The sequence below is a fragment of the Cavia porcellus genome, unplaced genomic scaffold, assembly GCF_034190915.1.
Source record: "Cavia porcellus strain 051 isolate PalLab524CR breed Dunkin Hartley unplaced genomic scaffold, mCavPor4.1 scaffold_5, whole genome shotgun sequence".
Classification (NCBI taxonomy): domain Eukaryota; kingdom Metazoa; phylum Chordata; class Mammalia; order Rodentia; family Caviidae; genus Cavia; species Cavia porcellus.
This window is the reverse complement of record NW_026947488.1, coordinates 50481249-50498908: the sequence shown is the minus strand read 5'-3', so window position 1 is coordinate 50498908 and position 17660 is coordinate 50481249. Positions and strand designations below refer to the sequence as shown.

Genomic DNA, 17660 nt, shown 5'->3' with positions numbered 1-17660 from the left:
AAGGTAAATTTGGAGTTTGGGATGGCCGCCTTGGTCAAAAAGCTTTGTTTGTAGTGATCGTTTCTTCCCATAGGTCAGAAACTGGGATCAAAACACATACTGTTGGGGGAGTTAGCCAGAGGAACAGAAGTAGCAGAGTAAAAGGTTTAACCTGAGAAATCTCTTTTCTTTCTGGAATATACATTTCTCAGGTGTGTGTGTCAGCTACTTCTGCTCCAGATGGAGACACTGGGTCCCCTCTGCTGGCCAATAGGGCAGGAATCACATATCCACTCTCATTGTCCAGATGAGGAGAATTCTTCACTGTCCATACTAAGGAAGACCTCAGACAGGAGCCCAACCTGCACCTTTTTGCTGCAGTGGCTGATTTTCTTCATTAAACTGTACTTTTTGCATTAAATAATCAAGGCTAACAGTGTGATATGTGTTCAGTATTTAAAGTCAAAAGTGGGAAAAGGGGAAGTTTCAGTGCATCTCTTGACAGATTTCCTTGCAGTGGGGTGTGTGCCCACATGCGTGTACGCACATGCATGTGTGGCGGAGTGCTTTACACAGTCACAGTGTCTTACTCTACATTCTGTTGCTAATAACATCACCACAAACTGGATAAGTTACAAACAAAAGAGCTTTATTTTGGCTCATGTTTCTGGAAGGTCCCAGGTGGAAGGCCCACATCTGGTGATGGCTGCCTTGCTGACAGTTTCAAGGCAAGAGACAGAGCATGAGTGTCTCTCCCTCTTAAAAGCCACCATAATTCAGTCATGGGGATTAGGAGCCTCATGGCTCCTAATCTCTTCCCAAAGAGCCCTCTCATCTAAACACTCTAGTTAGGTGCAGTTTTCACCATTACCAGCACCCAGCACCCACCCGCACCCCATTACCTCAATAGGATTTAAAATCCAGTGTAAGCTGGGGAATAAACCTATATGCATACTTCCGGCCAGACAGCTATTCTTTTCCATTTAACCCAGAAGACAGACTTTTGTGATGTAGCATTCAGAACACCACATGGATATCCCATTTCCTCTGCAGTGTGTCAGTGAGTCAGTGATGTTAATGAGACCTTTACTTATCCCTTATTTTGGGACCTGCAAGTTATTTCATTGTAAGTCAAGGCAATGGGGATCTTTGTCCAGAAAGTCTTCTCCATTTCAGTGTCATCAGTGGACCTGGACTTCAGGAGTGGCGTTGCAGAGCTCCAGGTTCATTGATAACGTATTGCCACACTGCTCTCCTGAAAGCTTTTCCAGACCAGACTAGGAGCTTTGGGGCTTGGGGGCATCTTTCCCGAGGAGCCCGCAACCAGCCACTAGCAGTTTTGATGGCTAAATTCTGAGGGCTGAGCCCCATTAAGTGCTCCATAGTCGTTGTTCAGCTAGTGACAGTGGCTGAGAAGTGGTGGGTTCATCATGTGCCAGGTACCTACTGTTATTCCACATGGACCTCAAAGGAAGAGACTGAAGCTTACAGGGTGAATTATCCAGAATTCATAACCCTGCTGCCTCTCCTGAGGACAAGTCAGATGCCTCTGCAAGGGAGGAGGACAGTGGGCTGCTGTCATCAGGCTGTGTGGGCACAGGTTACAGTGAAGATGGCATGGGGCTGGGAGGCTCCACTTCTCAGAGTGGACTGGGGCTTGTAAGCTCACAGGGAAAGTTATTTGGGTGAACCGGGCCACTTAGAGTCTCTTCAGTGGTACAGGGCAGATGGAGCACTGCTTTAGGAGACGGTCCCACCTGGGTCGGGGTTATACTTAGCTTGGATTAGGAAGCCCAGAGTGTGGGGCCAGTCCAAGACTAATCTCTGTAGACTCTTGTGTTCTAGGTTTCTGCTAAAGTAAGTAAGTTCCTGTCCCTGGCTTCTATATTACTGCTTCCTGGCACCAAGTGCTGCCAAGTAACAGCCAACAGTTAAGCACTCTTGTAAGAGTTACGGATACAGCTGTGTACTGCATGCCAATGTCAGGAACAGCAGTGTCCCATAAGATCACATACCACATTGGCATCACAGCCATCCTAGTTTGTGTAACTTTACACAACACGTCTTTCATATCATGTCCTGGCCATTAAGCCTTGAGTGACTATTATTACTTCATGTAATCTTCCCAGTGACCTCTGACATAGGTATAAGTGATGAGACCCAGGACCAGAAGGCTCAAATCTGCCCACTGTCACACGGAAAAGCCTATTTCTGAGCCACAGGTCTGGCTCTAGAGCCCTTGTTTCTTGCCCCAGCATTGAGTGGAGCAAGGAATTCCTGGCTGACTTTACTTCCATGCTTCGGGCTGGGACCCTGGTCTTCTTAAGAGCTAGACAGGCAGCTAAAAGTTCTCAGTCTCCTCACCTGTAAAGTAAGATGAGAAAAGCTGGAGAAAGTTGAAGAGCAGCAAGGAAAGGCTGAGCTTAGCCTGTCAGGATCCTCAAACAGACTGGCCAGAATGGATCCTGCGGAGCCGGGATGGGGATGAGGTATGCGTGAGATCTGTGAGCAGACTGGTGGCTGCAGCCTGGCTTCCCAATTCCCTTAGTCACTGTGACCTTGGACACTTTAATTACTTGAGAAATCGGGTGTCTGTGGCAGGGTAGTTTTTAGTGGCATTTGATTGGCTCTGTGTAAGTACTTACTTTGGAAACCCCGCCCTGGCACACTTCAGTGCCTCTGAGTCAGTTTGGGTTGGGGGTTGCACCCCTAACCCACTGACCAGTGTCCACTCCTCGCCTGCCTTCTGTCTTCCAGGTTGATCCCTCGGGACCCACAGTTTCATCATGTCTCACAAAGGACGGCAGAGGTACAGGTGGTGGCTTGACTGGTTGGCGATCTCCCGACAGCTGGATCTCCGGCAATGTGAAGCTTTGTTTGGGTCCTTATCCCCACACCCCCACCCCTGCTTTTAGTTTTGCTCCCGTTTTTTTTTCCTTCCCCCCACCCCATTTTCTTTCATTTAAACCATCCAGACTTCTGAAGAACAGAAATCTATGCTGTTGACAGGCACCATTTCTTTAAAGAAATTCAGTGTGGATAAAGCATATGTGTAAATTTTTGTTGAATTTTTTTAATAAGGGATTAGAGAGCAAGTTTGGATTTGTCCTTCATTTTCCCTCTGTCTTTTTTACACATCTCTCAGTTCTGCTTCTCTTCCCAGAGAAGACCTGTTACCCCAGAAAGAATTTTGGAGTTTCTCCTGGAATGGGACATGAATGTGGGAACTGCTGGACTCCTTGGTGGGCTGGTCCCGGCTGCCCCTGGGCCTTGGGCAGCTTCAGAGGCACACAGCCACCTGGAAGAAGATGACCAGGGTTTGGCCAGGAGGATTCCAGAAGGAGACAGAAGTGCCAGTTTGGTTCTCTTTTAAGCTGTTGGCAGCCCCAGGCCACAGCAGGACTCACGGTGATGGGACTTGGTCCCCTCTTCTGCCCTATATAACTATATGCCCAAGGAAAGCAGTAGAGAGTGACCACACCCCACCCCAGCTCTCCAGGCCTCCCTTCCATGAGGACTGTTATGCCAAGCCTCTGCCTAGGTCACACAGGGTCTTCAGGCACCAGCTCCACTGTGAGGGCAACATCCTCACCCGCTGCCTCCTGGACCATCGTCTTCCCAACGTGCCCTCAGATGACCCTGCCATGACACACACTGAACTGGCCGCTGCCATTGTCTCAGTAAAGGGTATGCCCTGTGTGCGAGGGTCCACAGTGTCACATCCAGTAACAGACACTATCAAGCGCCATCTCCCTTACCCCAGGACTTTGTGTTAGGTGTCCACCCACAATGTAAATGGAAGAGAAGGACGGCAAGTAGGATGGGTCAAGCCAGACAGAGCCCCTGAGGCTGTTAGGGACCTGTTTGGGTCCTTGGTTCTGTAAAGTTTCCTGGCTGTGACCCCTGTGGGCCCCCCTCCCCCCGCGCCATCTGTGTGTAGCCCCCCTCCTCCCTCTGGTAGCCTCTGCTGGGTGGCTGTGTTACGCTCCACCTGGATGTGCACTTGGCTGCTCCGGACCTTTTCCAGGCTTTTCACTCCTTTCTGGCCAAATGGAGTGAGGGCACTGACAAAGGGAAAAGGAATCATTTGTGTTCATTTTTGTTCTTCATTTTACCTAAGCAAACATAGGATTGATGGGGAGGTAACTGGAGAGTATTTTGGTTAGTGTGTGACCAAGGTACAGATTGTTCCCTGGTGGCAGCCCTGAAGCCCTGGGAGTGTACAAGAGACCAGCCCCAAATCACACCCAATTAGCCTTCTTAGGCCCTGGACACCAAGGCTTTCCCCGCTCTTTGGCAGATCCCTGGCTGCTGTCTACAGGGCTGCAGGTAGTAAGAGTCCTTCCCTTCCTGGGCTGTGGTCCACCATGGTGACCTGTCCCTTCTCTGACTTATCAGACAGCCCTCTAAGTATGCTCATTTGCAGTTGGGAGGCTTGCGGCAGCAGTATCCCCTAATTTGCACTGTGTATTCTTGTTTGGTCCTAGCACCCTGGCCTCCTGTGAGGCAGCTGTGTCTGTACTGAGCATGTGGGACAAATAGACCCTAAACTTGGTGCCCCCAACACTCCCTGGTTGTCTCCAGGCTCTGGATTTCCTGGTAGGGCTTGGGCCTAGCAAGTCTCATGCTTTTTGCCTCTCACTTTTTCCTGCTCTGCCCAGTCTCTAGGCTCTGTCTGAGTAATGTCTTGAATCTGTAGTGCTTCCCCTTGGTACTTTTCTTGGTATTGGAGCACATGCTACAGTCCTCAGCGGGTAGCCTGGTGGGGGAAGTCTCTTCCCTGTACCCTTACCCTGCTGCACTCCCAGCCTGATCCTGCCTAGGACTTCTTGCCTAACTCAAGTGAGGACAGCTTTTTAGCCCTAAGTGCCTGTCCCTCCTCTCCTACCCTACTCTCTACTCTGTCCACTCCAGGCACCCGACCAGCCAGCTGAAAGCTGGCACTGCTGTGGTCAGTGGGTCACCCTTGGGTCAGCTACTCTCCTCTCCGCCTTGCTGGGATCAGCTTCCTCTTCCTGCCTTTGCCCACCTGAGTTTCTAGCCTGTCAGCAGCACTATGGAGCATCATCTCAGCACCATCAAGTTTGTTAGACCTCTCCAAATCCCAGGAGTTTGCAAACCTTGTGACAACAGTCAGTCATTCTCTTCTTGTGTGTATGAGAAGGATATCCTGTTGGAGGGACCGTCTTGTCCTCGGGCGGCCTCAGTCTGGACTCGGTACCCCATCAGAGACAGAATCAGTGAAACAGATCATAGTGCCTTATTCCATTGTCCCCCAACCATACCTCCTGGCTCAGCTGGAAGTGGAGCTTCCTTCTCCCTGTCTGTTCATCTGTCACGTGCACCCTCACTCCCTCCCCACTCAGCCACAGGAGAAGGATGACAGCCCCCACTACACCTTTTTAAGGGCTGTAGCCAAGCACACATCCTTCACCTACTCCAGGACACTCAAGCTAGCAGCTTTATAGCCCAGGACAGAAAGCTGCTCAGACAGGTATACTCTGCCTCGTGTTCCCCGGCAGCCCCCTCCCCACCTCTTACCTCCAGCCAGGAGGATGCCCCACTGCCTGCTCCTTCCAGACTGACTCCATCTGACCCTCTTCTGGGTACTGGGGACTAAGGATGCAGGTCTTGGCCTGGTCTCTTTCCCATGGCCTTGGGACATGTCATGTAAATTTTTTCCTCCCACCCTGATGGGGCTTGCCTTTCTGTTGGGAGTGTATTAAATGTTTACTTAAGAAATACCCTGTTTACAGCTGGAGGAGAAGCATGCCCACGCTGGGTGGAGAGGTTACCCTGGGCAGGGCCTGGCCTTCTTTAGGGCAATGCCAGTGGTAGCCCTAAAGAAAATAAAAACAGAAGCCTGGGGCAGGGGCAGAGGCATGTGACTTGCGCTGCTCCCTGACCCCATGGTGCTAAGACCACTGCCCACCTTCTGGCCTTCTTGCCCTGGACATTCCCCACCTCTGTCATTCCCTTCCAAGAGCCTTAGCTCCTCAACATATCACTTGTCTTTTAGCCTAAAAAAAAATCAATGTTTGAAGCAATAAGATTATTTTTGCTTGAATCTTTTTCTAAGAAAAGGAAAAGAGCTGCCATTGTGGGAAATTTTTAAGCTGTTGGCTGTTTACAGAACTGTAAAGGGTGGATATCTGGGTTTTAGCCTCAGGGCATCTTTTGGAAACAGGCTGCCACCCCAATTGTTCTTGCCTCGCTTCATGCTGCCTCGTCTAGCCGTGTCCACAAGTTTGTTCAGCCACCCTGCAGAAGCCCCTCTCCCACACCTTCGGGGCGCTGGTGGCGCTCGCTCCAGGTGGATCCATTGGTCAGCCTTCCCTTTGACTGGTTTCCTCTCCTAAGGCGCCTGGCAGTCCTCAGACAGACAGCTGCTGGCCTCCAAGGCCTGACAACCTCAGCACAGCCGTGCTTCTCGACTCGCCTCTTCAGGCCCCTCAGGCCCAGAGCTGCTGCTTTTGGCCCCTCTCATGTGGAGGTGTGGTGGCCTTCTGGTCAGCACAGGTCCATCTGCCTGCCCTGCACTGCCCAACCTTGGCATGTGCCTGGAAATGTGTTCCTGAAGGGTAAACAGCAGGAGCCACATTGGCTTCCACAGCCTGAGTCACCACAGAGTCCACTGTCATTGGTTGTCTGAGGGCTGCTAGGTTTGCAGAGTTATCAGGAGGCCCTATGCATGTTTTTCCAGAGAGGCCGCAGGAGAAGGGGAGCTTCTTTAGGGACATTTTGAAGAAATCTTGTGGCCCAGAGGCTTCTTTCCATCACAGCAGGGGAGAATATTTTACAGACTTCCTAAGATTCATTGGGACAGTCTTGGGTGTGAGGGAGGTTTTAAGCCAGGCGCAAAGTTAGTTTCAAATACTAGTTAATCTTTTTTTTTTTTTTTTTTTTTTTGCACAGAAGCTGGTAATCTAGGACCTACGTGTGAACAACTTTATATGAATATTTTTTGTACTTGGTTTACTTGGGTTGGTATGATACATTATATTTAAGTTTTGAACACTGTGGATCCCCCTAATGTGTATGAATGATTGAGGCTTTGTAAATTAAGGGACGTTTGTGTGAATAAAGTTATTTGAAGGGGTCGAAGAAGCCATATGTGATTTGAAAATGAGTGTTTTGTGATTTTGTTGCCGCCTGTTTGTAAGGGCAGAGAAACTGGCCCAGGCCACAGCACCAGGCTCTACAGGTGTCATTGGTGGGTCCTCACCCCCCTCAGTGTTCTGTGTTACTCAGCCAGTCTTCCCACTCTACACCTGAGAAATGGGCACCTATCTGAAATTGAGTCACTAGTACCTAGGGGGCATGCAGACTAAGCCAGACCTGCTCTCCCAGGGGCCCAAACTTGACGCCCCCCACCTTGATTGACTCCAAAGCCCTTTCAGCCCCAACCCTTTGCATCTCTCTCTTCCAGCCCTGAGGAATTTTTAACAAGAGACAAGACAGGTCACTGCCACAGCAGCAGGGTTGGAGTCCAGTTCTGGAAAAGCTTGAGCTCTGTTAAGGGCTGAACAACTCTTGGCCAAGGTGGTAGCATCTGTGTCATAAGAGCCAAGGGTCTGATCCAGCCAGGCCACAGTGGATGGGTAAAGGAGCAAACGGCCCATTTCCCCTGCTGGGCCAACAAAAGCCACATTGTATGAAGAAAGGGGATTGGGGTTTATTAACCATTGGCTTCTGATTCCTCTACCACATTGCCTGGTAGCTGTGATGTGTGCCCCTCTACTGATGAGGAAACACTGGGTGAGTACATGGGGGCTGAGACTCCTGTCAATTGCCAGCTGGGACTGACAACACTATCATAGCTCATTTCCTCACATAATGTGGAGATGGTGATAGCTGCCCTTGGAGCAGTTGAAGGCTGAAGAAAAACCTATTATTGAGCCCGGCACTTCATGGGCTCCTGGCAGATGATTTTAAGGTTTCCTTTTCCTGAGAAGTTGGGCAGGGTTTTCTTGGAGCCCAGGGAATGTTAAGGCCAACTGTCCTGCAGCGGAGCAGCCTTAGTGAAGCCTGCCTGTGTGGGAGGGTTGACATTTGATGTGGAGGTGCCCTGCTGTCCCTCAATTCCAGTCCTTTCCTGAGAAGAGAGACTGAGCCCCGGAAAATGAAAGCACAGAAGGATGGAGTCAGGACTTAGGAATGTGTTAGCCAGAGACAAAGATAAGACAGGCTTCCTGCTTAATCCTGGAGTAAGCGAGCTACATTCCCAGGCTGAGGTTTGGAGTCCAGGGGCTGCTTTGCTTCCTGCAAAGAAATATGCCCTTAACCTGGACAGTAACCTGGGTCTTGAAGAGGACACGTTTGGTTTCAGGTTAACAGGGTTATTGGGCTAGGTCACTCTAGAAATGTACAATTCAGCTGAGCGACCATTACAACACATTTTTCTTCTTTAGGAATTTACAATAGTTACTATATTGCATGTTGTATCCTCTAGTTGCTCTATAAAATGTTTTTCTCACCCATTAAACACGTATTCATTAGCAGATCCCTCTGACATGGGCCCCCACCAATCCTACGTACTCTCTCACAGCTCCTCCAACCTCTGATACCTTTGCGTCTCTGTAGACTTGCCAGTTTGGGACTTTGCCTATAAATAGAATCATAAAACATGTGACCTTTTATGGCTGGATTCCTTCATTTAGTTACAATGTTACTGAGATGGTCTTGCTATTAGTTCAGGCTGGACTTGAACTCAACTGTGTAGCCCAGGCTGGCCTCAAACTTGAGGAGATCCTGCCTCAGCCTCCTGAGTGCTGAGATTGCAGGCATGTGCTACCATACCCAGTTTTCATTCCTTTTTATTGCTTAATATTACATTGTATGAATATATCACACTTTGTCCATCATTTGATGGTCATTTGGACTGTGCACTTCTTGGCTATTGAGTTATTTTGGTGTAAACATTTGTCTATAAGATTTTGTGGACTTACTTTTTTTATTTTCTTGGGTATATATACCAGCCAGTAGAATTGCTGAGTTACCTGGTCACTTTGGGTGGGGGGCATTGAACTCATACATCTTGGCTTTCTTGCACAGGAGACAGTTCTATCCCAGGACACTGAACTCAGGATCTCACGCTTGCCAGATAGGCACTGTGCCACTGAGCTATATTTCTAGCCCTGGTCACTTTTGGTTTTTTGGCCACGTTTTCTCCACTGTACATTCCCACCAACAGTACTCTCATTAGTCAAACTGGTGGGTATAAAGTGGCCACAGCTTGTAGATGTCTGCTCCATTGCAGTAGTAATGGTGAATCGGGGAGAATAGCTCATCCGTATTTCACACTGTCAGTTCAGGCACTGATTAATCAAGCCAGTATTTGGGACAGCCTGTGCCTAACAGTGTTAATGTACACTGTCCACTGTGGATCAGCCTTGAGGCAGATTGCCTTCTTAACTAAATTCATCCACAGTAATGACTATCCAGGCCATAGGATGGTGGGCATCCTCCAGGGAGTGTTTACACCCACCCGTATTCCAGGCACCCACCCTTGTTCCAGGTAGGGCAGGGCTCCAAAGTGAAGCAACTTGAAGGAGCTCACAGTGTTGTGTTTGGGTCTGGGTGATGTGGAACCATCATGGGCTATGACTTAGTTGAATACTAGGCTCCATGAGGACAAGAGGTATCCAGACTCTCAAAGGGAAGATCTAGAAACAACAAGCCCGTGTTCATGTTAGTAGAGTGGCCCTTATGAATTCCCATCCAGCATACTCCCAGGTGTCCTTCCAGCCCCAGCCACCTACTCCATGTCAGCCAGGAGCCCTTGGCCCAGAAGAGGATCATTAGCATGGTAACTGGGCTGAGGAGAGGGAACTGGGGGGCCGTGGTACCCAGAGGAGACAAGGACGGAGGTAACAGAGAGACCGACTTTCTAGAGAGAAAGTCTGAAGGACCACCCTGAGCCACTGCTCTGTCTGACCCGTGCCTTGCCTTTCTCTACCTGACTGCAGCCTGCTTATCTGGGCAGTGTTCAGAGGTAGCAGCTTGTGATAGCTTTTTCCAACTAGAGTGTTGCTGCTTCTGAACCTCCCAGAGGTCTTTGCTTCAGGGCAACCCTGCCTGAGGGCCCACAGGAGGTCCAATGGTCCAGTCTCCAGAGATTTTCTTTGAAACATATAGAACAGATCATGCTGTAACTCAAGCTACTCTGCAGACTTCCACTGCTTTTAAATATCACCTGGATTGGCCTTGGCCTGTGATTGTTCTCCATCTGTTCCTGCTTACTCTTCAGGCTCGCTTGCTACCCAATAGCCACCTCCACACCCTGGTTCTGCCCCCAAGCCATCTTGGCTTTCTTGTACAGGACATAGTTGTATCCCAGCGCATTTGCACTGCCTGAAATGTGTCAGTACTTCACTGCTTCAGACAGGTTAGCACCTGAAAGACCTTCTCTAGAGCCTCTGAAATGCCTCCTATCATTATTACCCCTTTCACACACTTCTTTGTGGCATTTTTCACTAGCAGAAAGTTTTAGATATTATGCACACATGTATAATATATATACACATGTGTATACATAATCTCTACAGAGAGGTATAGATAAGTCTTCAAGTAGATGGATGAGAGCCAATTCAACCAGAGCATATCCCATGGCTCAATGGACGGAACTTACTTGGAGTCCCCTAGGGCAGAGGACAGGAGCCCTGGCCCAGCTCATGCTTGGCATGCATCTCTCTCCAATCCTGAGGCTTATTCCCAGGCCGCTTCATTCCTGACAGCCCCCTAAGAAGCAGAGATGAAAGCAGCTACTGGAGAAGGAAGTCATCAGATTTGGATAATGATATTACTAGAGTTCGACTTCTTTCATCTGGATCAAGAATTAGCAAACTTTTTCTGTCAAGGGCCCAAGCATAAATATTTTAGGCTTTGCAGGCCCTGGGCCCCTTGTAGCTACTTCGCTCTGCTGCTGCTGCTGGACTACAGCAGCCATAAAGAATATGCAAACAATGAGTGACTGTGGCCTGTAGAACTTCATTTATGGACGCTGACATTTGGATTTCATCTAACTTTCACCAGAGTGCTACAGGATAGGATTCTATTCTGCAACATAAAACCACGCATTACAGTGATCCAGGGCTCCTGTGAGCAGAGTCTGTACCCTATGGTGAACAGCGCTGGGTCAGGGACTTGGTCCCATATCAGGTCTGTAGGGGTGAAAGAGGCCTTGTGTATGTGAGTGATGGGCAGGATCAGGCTCAGAGACTTCTTTTCCAGGTGGCCTCTGGTATGGATGAGGGAAATAGAGCAGGGCACCCACCATCTGACACAGTCATGAGTCTAAAAGCAGCAAAGTGTGAAAATACAACTGCAACAGGAATCAAGATTCCCATATTGAGATCCCCCAAGGCCTCTTGTTAGCTGTGAGATATGACAAGCTGTCTCTCTGGGCCTAATAATGTAGATTCTGAGATCAGAAGAGTTTGTATTACTGCTCTGTACTTCTTAGTCTTGTGATCCTAGACATGTTACTCTGAACTTCAGTTTCTTCATCTTTTTTTTTTGTCTGTTTGAGACAGGGTCTCTCTCTGCAGTTCAGGCTGGCCTTGAGCTCACTTTGTAGCCCAGGCTGGTCTCGAACTTGCAATGATCCTCCTGCCTCAGCCTCCCGAGTGCTGGGATACAGGCATGAGCCACCACGCCCGGCTCAGTTTCTTCATCTTTAAAATGGCAACAGTACCACTTGATGGATTTTTCTGAGAATTAATGAGATGGTATACATATTTTGCAAAACAGTGTTTGACATACTGTAAGTTATCCATAAGTGCTATATTTGATAGTCTTTTTAAAGGAGAAAGATATCCTGTGAAATTCTTCTCAAATTCAAGGGCTCTAAGTTCAAATAATAAGGAATGTGTCTTTTATCTCCTTCCCAGAATGACCCAATCCATGATCAAGAGTCAAACTCCTGTAATAAGAGCTATTTCTCAAACTTTTTGGATTTCTGATGCATCCATATTGAACATCTACCAATGTCTCCCAGTTTTAATATTTGAGGAAAAATAGAGGCCACTTAGAGGAATAGTACCAAGGTCATCTTTGCAGATTCCCTTTTGCTGATTTCCTTTTGTAGGACTTAGCTGTGCCATCCTTTTTCAAATGGAACTGGAATCACTTCCCCTTGCAAAAGCCTTAAATAATTGCTCCTGCTTGGTCTACTTGTTCCTTGAGGGTAGACCAGAATATGAAGAATTTAATAACCATGGTCTGGGTCCCCTGCCAAAAATGCTGTAGGGCCTAGGCCCAGACAACTTGACTGTGGTAAGAACACAGAGAGCAGTTGCCCAGCCAGCAGAGCAAGGACACTGCCAAAACCTGTGCATTTCCAGTTCCCACATTCTCACAGCCCAGCTGCCTCCAGCTAGGTTTACCCACCGCCCAGCACATAGAATTAACCTTCTGCTGGGAGGTGCCTGCCAGTCAGTGGTTCCCAACACAGGCTCAACTGTGAGGTTGCCTGGGTTCGAATCAAATTGCTGTGCTGTTTTAGGGTTCAGCCTTCTTATACATAAAATGAGGATAAAAACTTCCGTCAGTGTCTGTGAGGATTAGGTACTGCTGCAGAAACTAGAGATCCTAGAAGAACAAGAGAGAATCTGGTTTCTCCTTCCCTTGAAATAAAATGAGAGAGAAGGACTACTACAGCAAGGGCCCCATCTCCTTATCCTAGCCAGTAACTTCATTTTAAAGGTCACCTGCTGATTGCGGATGGCTGCTGGGGCTAGGCATTTCATCTGCATCCCAGATAGCAGCAAAAAGGGAGAAAGGAGAGACCCTGACCCTTATTTTTAAGGAAATTTCTGTTAAGACACACAATACACTTCCACTAGTGCCTTGCTGACTAAAACTTAGTTACATGGCTACATCTGGTGTTAAGAAAGCTAGAAGTAAGAGGCCCAATGGTCTCTCAGTATTAAGATTGAAAGGAGACAGAAACAAAACAACCTAGGTCTGCAAGGTCATTATTAATTGTAGCAGCTAATCTTTATTAGAATGATCCAGGGGGTCTCTCGATGTGACAGAGTAGTTGTTTTGCCTTGTTTTGTTTCGTTTTGCTTGTGGGGGAGAAGAAAAAAATAACTAAATTAGGTTTTCCTTCTAGCCAGGGAGGAACCAGCATGACTTTATCAAATGTGTGACAAGGCCTGAGTTAGAATCCTAGTTTTACTATTTCTTCTGGACTCCATAGTTTTCCTCTCTAAGATGTAGAAGAAGATGAGAACACCACTACAGGATTATCTAAGGACTAAATGAATTAATATATATGAAATTCTTTGAACACTGGGAGAAAAGCTCTGATTCCTTTAGTGGGTCCACAAAACTTCTTATGTGTATTTTGCTTTTTTCCTTCCTGAGCATTCAGTGAGTGCTCCTCTGTTGGGCATTGGGTTTCAAGGACAAATATGTGCAAACCTGTATTCACTAATTGAATAAATGATTATCCCCCAAGGCCCCAGTGTGTGCTGTGCTCTGGTCATAGGATGCGGACATTGGAAGAGATGAGACCATCAATGGAGTCAGTTGTGGGAAATGTAGAGGTCAGACTCTGAGGGCTTGCATTCCAGGAAAAATGGATCTAAAGGGCACGGAGATATGGTGTCTAAACCCCACTTGCGGGTGAGATGCCAGCTATAGGTATCTATGTTCATAATCCTGGACAGATAGCTCATCCAGACCCCAGATGGGTACTGAGAGAAGAGGCCACCCAATTCTAGCATAGGAAACTAGAGCTGTGGTTTTCTGGGTCATCAAATAAACACTAATCTGCGAACAAAAGATCATTAGCCATGGATGCCTGCAGAGCTGGGCCAGTTGCCTGCACCCCGGAACCTAGCCAGTTCTCTGTTCTGAGGGCCCTAAACTTGCTTCTGAGGGTGTTCCAGAGAGACCCTCAACACACACACACACACACACACCTATCCCAAGTCTTGCCAGCCAGCTTTGGAAAGCAGTTAGAACAACAAGCCTGCCCATCTGGGTCAGTTATTTATTTCATCTCACTTCCACGTGCATCTTCAATACATACTTTGTGGTAAGCAGTAGAATTCCTTTAAGTATTTCCCCTTTAAATTGAGCATCATTGTAAGCTCTCACTGAAGGATGCTAGAAAGACGTGGGAGGAAAAGGGTCGTGCAGCAGATCTTACCTAGCCCAAGGGCCCAGAGTGTGATCTGCCTACAGCCTCACAGGACAAGCCTGGAGTATCCTTTGGGTAGTTCTCGTCCACGTGGTTGCCCATGACCTGGAGTCTTGTGTACCAATCCCATATGCAGCTCAGGTCATTTGAAGGCCTCCTGTCCCTGCCAGTGTCCATGCTCTGCTGCATGCTCATGATACTGCATGCCAGTAACACTGGTTGCTGAAGGCCTGATCATTCACATGTGCTCTGTCTGGAGGGCTGCTTATAATTCATCAGTAGCTTCAGACCACCCCTAGCTTGGCTGAACATCCAACTTCTGTCTTCTCTGCTTTTCCAGAGAGGTTTGAACCCCTTCTAAGTTTATGCTTTCTCAAGTATTTATGACAACACTACAATACCATTCCTTTCATGTGTGTCTGATACTGGGGCTTAAACTCAGGGGTGTTCTACCCTGATCTACATCCTAGATCTTTTTATTTTAAGGCAGGGTCTCCTTAAGTATTCCAGGCTAGCCATGAACCTGCCATCCTTCTGACTCGGCCTTCCAACTACCTGAGATTACAAGTTCATACTGTAATCTTGGTTACTTTACTTGTTGCTGACTCAAAATACTCAATACCCAAAATTAAAGGAGAAAAGACTTATTGTGCCTCACAGTTTGTAGAGATTTCAATTCACAGTTGGCTGACTCTAAGCCAGGGTAGCATGACAAAGAGGCATCACAGAGGAGAAACAGTTCATGGCAGACAGAAGGTAGCAAGTGAGAAATAGAAGCCTTCATTCTGTCCCTTAAATCCTATCCTAGCGACTCACCTGTAGAGTGGGTAATGTTCACACCCAGGATGGAGCAGTTTCAATACTAGCATTGCACCATAAATCAATCCAAGCCTTACATCTTTGATATCAGCATCACAAACCCTGGATCCAGCCACCTCTGTAAAGCTTTAGAGGAGTGCCTCTAGATTCAAGTCATAACACGCCACCAGGCCTGATAAACGTCACATATACCAATAAAAGGCTGTACCTTCCTTCTAACATCAGGAAAAAGACACTGTCCACTGTTACCATTCAACACTGTACTAGTTTCTAGCTAATAAAATCAGGCCAAAAAGAAAATTAAAGAAATAAAAGTCATGAGACAAGTAAAACTGCCCTTTATTTACAGATGACATAGTCATTGATGTGGAAATCCCATGGAATCTACAAATGCAACTACTAGAATTGAGTTTAGCAAGGTTGCTGGATACAAGATCAATATACAGCAATCATTATGTCTGTATGTTAGCAAGAACTAATTGTGAGTTGAAATACTGGAAATAAAATAATAGCACTTACATTATCAAAAATATGAACTACATAAGGATAAATCTGGCAAAAGATATGAAAGATCTGAAAAGTAAACACTGTAAAACACTTTTTAAAATTGTTTTTATTTTAATGAGAAAACAAAAATAACACTTTCAAAACAAGGCAATATGAGAGTAACAATAGTTAATTTCATTGCATATCGTTGTCTTTGTACTAGTTATTCAGACTGAGTACAAGGTATTGGCATGATATCTTGTCCAAACAATATTAGCACAAACCTTTCTTCTCAACAAAGTCAGAGAAACTAGCTATATAACAATCTTAACTGTGTTGTGTATATATATATATTTTTTCCTTTCTTCCTTTCCCTTTTCCCTATCACAGTTTGTCTTCTCTTTTGAACAGTTTCTTCCCAATTCACAATATCTATTGTCCATTTTGGTACTTATCAATTTCTCACACTAGTGAGACAGTACAGTGTTTAAACATATGGGTCTGATTTATTTCACTTATGAGTATGATCTCAAGTTGCATCCATTTACCTATAAAAAGTCTCCAATTTGTCCTTATTTATGGCTAAGTAGTACTACATTATATTAAAAAAATCTTTTTTATCCATTCCTTGGTTGATGGACATTTGGGTTGTTTCTAAAAGTTAGTTATTACAAATTGTGCTGATTAAACATGGGTGCACATATATTGCTGTGGTATGATATTTGTTTCTTCTGGGAAGATATCCAGAAGGGGTATCGCTGGGTTGAATGGGACCTCTAATCCTAGTTCTTTAAAGAATATTGACAAAGTCCAACACCCATTTATGATTAAAAACTCTCTAGAAAATTGCAATCGATTATCTTTATCTCAGTCTGATAAAAGCTATCTATGACAAACCAACAGCTAACATCATATTAAATGGTTAGAAGCTGAAAGCTTTCACTCTAAAATCAGAAACAAGACAAGAATATCCATTATCACCACTTCTATTCAATATAGTTCTGGAAACATTAACCAGAGCAATTAGACAAGAAAAAAATAAAAAGAATAAAGATAGGAAAAGAAGAAGTAAAATTATTATTTGCAGATGATATGGTATTCTACATAGAAGACCCCAAAAACTTCACAAACATATAGATTTAAGTTCAATAATGTGGCTCTTGAAGTCAACATACAAAAATCAATAGTGTTCCTGTACGCAGGTGACAAATGCAGAAAGAGAGAAATTAGGGAAACCACACCCTTCACCATAGCATCTAAAAAAAATGAAATACTTAGGAATCAATCTTATAAAGGATATAAAAGATCTGTGTGGTAAAAGAGGAGATCGAGCTCAAGCCAGATGTGGTGGCTCACACCTGTAATCCCAACACTCCAGAGGCTGAGGCAGGAGGATCATTGTGAGTTCAAGACCAGCCTGAACTGCACAGAGAGACCCTGTCTCAAAAACCAAAAAAAAAAAAAAAAAAAAAGGAGATCGAAAAGGATATCAGAAAATGGAAAGATATCCCTTGCTCTTGGGTAAGAAGAACCAACATAGTGAAAAAGGTCACACTCCCAAAACTGCTATACAGATTTAATGTAACCCAATCAAAATATCTTTGGTATACCTCACAGATCTGGAGAAAACATTGCTGAAGGAAAATTTACTTGTAATCCCCAAATCAGCAACTGTGGCCCTGTTGCAGTGGACATGTGCAGGGCAGAAAGTATTTTAGTGGCCTGATGCACACTTTACCACACAGTGGCAATTTTAGTGGCCTGATGCACACTTTACCACACAGTAGCAAATAAGGTAACTCCTTACCTTTTTATTCCAGCTCTCATATAATAAATAAGCATCCCTTTCAGTCTTTAGAGCCATGGTTTTTACATTTATGCTTCTTATTGGTTGTTTTAAATTGGTACCCAAACTGGCCATGGTGACATACCTGTAATCCCAGCACTAAGAATGTTGAGATAGGAGGATTGTTTCAAGTTTGAGATCAGCCTAGGCTACAAAATGAGTTCGGGGTCAGCCTGGACTACATAGCAAAACTGTGTCTAGGTGCTAAATAAATAAGTCCCCAGGCATGGTGCCGAAGTGCTGCCTCATGCAAGCTGGCTGCCATGAACCTCACAGAGAAAACACCCATGTTAGATAAGCTTTGTTCACGCATGAGTTACAGTGCTGTTGCTTGTGAATTCAATGTGAATGAATCACAATAGATATTACATAAGGTCC

The 17660-nt window shown here is 46.0% G+C and overlaps 1 protein-coding gene across 11 annotated transcripts in view; it reads left to right on the top strand.

The window, feature by feature from the left end:
* The window catches only part of Stk35 (serine/threonine kinase 35), a 176830-nt gene that overhangs the window by 36731 nt on the left and 122439 nt on the right, over positions 1 to 17660 (top strand). For 2 of the 11 annotated variants that reach the window (XM_003476425.4, XM_063248796.1), the window contains exon 4: positions 2737 to 7105. The exons of 8 other annotated variants lie outside the window; for them this stretch is intronic. The gene's annotated coding sequence lies outside the window, so the exon portion shown is untranslated. Of the gene's footprint in view, positions 1 to 2736; positions 7106 to 17660 lie in introns of those variants that run through there. One more of the 11 variants, XR_010047543.1, reaches the window with a different exon arrangement.